This window comes from Triticum dicoccoides, chromosome 7B, assembly GCF_002162155.2.
Source record: "Triticum dicoccoides isolate Atlit2015 ecotype Zavitan chromosome 7B, WEW_v2.0, whole genome shotgun sequence".
Taxonomy (NCBI): Eukaryota; Viridiplantae; Streptophyta; class Magnoliopsida; order Poales; family Poaceae; genus Triticum; species Triticum dicoccoides.
This window is the reverse complement of record NC_041393.1, coordinates 227,418,303-227,421,797: the sequence shown is the minus strand read 5'-3', so window position 1 is coordinate 227,421,797 and position 3,495 is coordinate 227,418,303. Positions and strand designations below refer to the sequence as shown.

Sequence of the window (3,495 nt, the reverse complement as noted above, 5' to 3'; positions counted from 1 at the left end):
GCAGCACTTCCTTCGTGCAAAAAGGGTCGCCGAGCACCGCATCCGGCCGTGGGTTCGCGACGAGGACCCACCGGATCCGGCCTCCCAGATGGCTGCGGCCGTGGGGCGTCGAGGTCACCGTGGCCCTCTCCTCCCCAGATCCAGTGAGCCCCTCATGGCCCTCTCCTCCCCAGCTCGTGCGCCGACGGCGACATCCAGCGGGTCAGGGCGGACCTCATCCGGCTTCTTCCCCCGCCGGCACCGCAGCTGGCCGCACCTCCTGGTGCCCCTCGGGCTGGTCTCCCGCCGCCCCTGCCCGGCATCACCCATCCCCCACACCCGGATCCGCCATTCGTCCTCGATCCGGATCAAGTCGACGACGAGCCCTCTCCTCGTGGCGGTCTCCGGCGAGACCCTCATCTGCGCCACCCGTAGGTACTCGGGCGCCACCCCACCACGTGAAGCTTGGTTGCGGCCCCCGTGCAGCTCGGTCGCGCCGCCGCCGCCGCCCCAGCGCTGCACCTCCCTGACCAGCGCCGTTGCCGCCACTCCAGCCTTACACCACGCTGCAACCCGCCCTCCTCCACGTCGACCCCTGGATCTGACGACCGAGCCGCCACACGAGTCAAACAGGTGAGCCGCTCCTCTGCCCCGCAGTCTCCGATTGCCATTCTTGCAAATTGCAATCTTCCTCCACCGGGCTTTGCAGGCACCGCCGTGACCCTCTTCATTCCCTGATGCAACTTCCAAGGAGCAGCAGGGTGTCACCGATAGCCTCCTCATCTCCTCTTAAACGAGCTCGGGCCGACACGTAGCTCGGCCACACGCCGGCGCTTCCCTCCCCTCCACACGTGCCTCCCTGCCAGCCTCGGACCTTACCTCACCACCAACGGGCGCAGCAGCCCCCCTGGTATACAGCAGCGGGTCCTCCCTGGCCCCGATGGCAGCGACAATGTCAATAGTAGACCCCCTATGCAGTTCACGCGATGCACCCCTGTGGTGCGGAGCTCATCTGCATGTTGTTTGCTTCCCCCATCGCATGCGTGCAGTGCGGTTCGTATGGTGATGTAGCTCACCGCTTGGTGCTCCAGTGCAGTTAGACTGCCGGTGGTGTTCACCAATTTCGCCTCCCACACGACCTGCTCACTTCACACCAGCGACGTGCGCAAGCACCTCACTATCTAGACCAAGTGGAGTAGTGGACTGGAGTTCACAAAAAAATATGATTGAAGTTCCCAAAAAAGTCGTTAGAGAAAGTTGTTAAAAAAGTAAGGTGCTCGTGAAGTTCAGTTTATTATTTCGAGACAAAGTGTAGTTTAATTGGTCAACTTGCCTTGTTGATTCAGAATTTGGCTTCCTTCTTGTGTGCGCCAGCCGAAGAATTTATGTATGATATAACTTTTGTTCCAATCCGAGCTGACCGCTAGATTTGTGCTTCTTTGTCTTTGATTTCTGTTTTTTTTGCAGAAACCGATGAAAAGGATTCCTGGGCTAGTGCTCATCAGTCTTGGGTGACTAGGTGATCTCACTCCCCTATAAATTTTTCACCATTTCCTACCTATGGCTATGGTAATTCCTCCAACAAACCACCTGACTTCAGGTTTCCCTGCCCACCATGCAGTTTTGCGCACGTAGGAGTGCAGCTCGACCAACGGGACGTGCAATTTGGCCCATGGCGTCGACGGTTTTCCGGTGAACTCGCGTGTGCACGGGAAGTTCCCATGGACTATGCACACGTGGTCGTTTTTATGAGGGGTTCACTGTGTATGTTGGAGAGGTTCGCTCCTCCATGGGGGTCATCTTTTTAGGTAGTTCGCTTCCTGAATTGTTTTAACACTCTTTTGTTTTTGTTTAAATCCCGTCTAGTGCAGTTCGTTTGTCATGTTGGATATGTTCATTTTCATCAAAAAATAAAAGGTTGATGCAGCCCACTTCGAGGAGTCTTGTGGTTCACCGCATTCAATAAGGAAGAAACGGAGTGTCTTTATCACATAGATGTGGCTTTGAAGCTCACTTTGTTGTCTCATGCAGTTTGTTATAATACTCCTCCGTGGTTTGCTTGGTAAATAGGAAAAATATATATCTCAAAGAAGCTCGCTTTTCATTATATGTAGTTCACTCGTTCAGTCCCTGCGGTCCACTCGCTCGGTCTACGCACGTAAAATGAGTTTAGTAAAAACTCAAGCGGTTCACTTTCGGTAGTGACATGACCCGTTTACGGTAGTCTCGAGGTTCACTTTTCATAGTATTGTGGTTCACCAACGTTCGACATGAAGTGCACTACACCTTGTTTGCGAAAATTTACGTCCCACAAAAAAAACATGCAGTGCACTTGCCCATCTAATGAAGTGCGGTATTTCGTCTGAAGCAGTGCGTTCTTCTTTCCCTGTCCGAGAAAAAAATACTCGTCTGAAGCAGTGCGTGCTTCTTTCCCCGTCCAAGAAAAAATACGTCTAAACAAAAAGAAACCATGCAGTGCACTTACCCATCTAATGAAGTGCGGTATTTCGTTTGAAGCAGTGCGTTCTTCTTTCCTCGTCCGAGAAAAAATACGTTTAAACAAAAAGAAACTATGCAGTGCACTTGCCCATCTGATGCAGTGCGGTATTTTGTCTGAAGCAATGCGTTCTTCTATCCGATGCAGTACATACGACGATTTTGGTCTCGCAAAGAACAGAGTGTCCGCTTTTCGGTAAAATCGAAACTGCTCTTAAACCGTAAGGAATTAGAGAGAGTGTTCTACATGAAAAAGTTGCATCTCGTTGATATATTTCCAACGGCGTATGGTTTGAATCATTCTGACCAGCCGTTTGTAAAAATTTCACGAAAAAACAGCCGCTGCCTCTCGAAGTCAGCCGCACGATTTTCAAAATTAACTAAAACCTGTAAGGAATCTCAAAACCATTTCAACATATCAAAGTTGCGCCTTGTCCGTAGCTTTCCAACGGCATATCATACATCTAGTTCCGACAAACGGTTAGAAAACTGGAGCAAAAACAGTACCGAAAATTTCAAAAAATTTGAAAAACAGAGTTCCGCGATTTAGTAAATTTGAAACTGTTCTTAAACCGTAATGAATTAGAGAAATATTTATATATGAAAAAGATGCGCCTCGACGATATCTATCCAACGGCGTATCATTTGCTTCATTCCGACAAGCGGTTTATAAAAAAACGTGAAAAAACGCTCGCTGCCACTCGTCATCCGCCGCACCATTTTCAAAACTGCTCTTAAACCGTGTGGAATCTCGAAAAGTGTTCAACATGTCGAAGTTGTGCCTAATCCATATCTTTTCAACGGTATATTACACGCCTCATTCCGATAAACGTTTAAAAAATTAGAACGAAAACAGTACTGAAAAAAATAACGCGTGCAGTGTTTTCCGACGAGAAGTTCACTAGTCTCTATTGCAGTGCTCGTCGTCCAGAAGATGCAGTGCACTTGCACTCAGCGTGCAGTGCGGAAGTGGTGTGCAGAATAGTTATTCTGCTAATATTAGCAGAATAGACCGTCTAT

General features: G+C 49.8%; 1 long non-coding RNA gene across 1 annotated transcript; it reads left to right on the top strand.

The window, feature by feature from the left end:
* The first annotated feature begins 551 nt into the window (after positions 1-551).
* Positions 552-1,948, top strand: LOC119336062. Its single transcript, XR_005162187.1, has 3 exons — positions 552-612; positions 1,447-1,498; positions 1,601-1,948. It is a non-coding gene; the product is annotated as an uncharacterized LOC119336062 (long non-coding RNA).
* Positions 1,949-3,495: the final 1,547 nt, after the last annotated feature.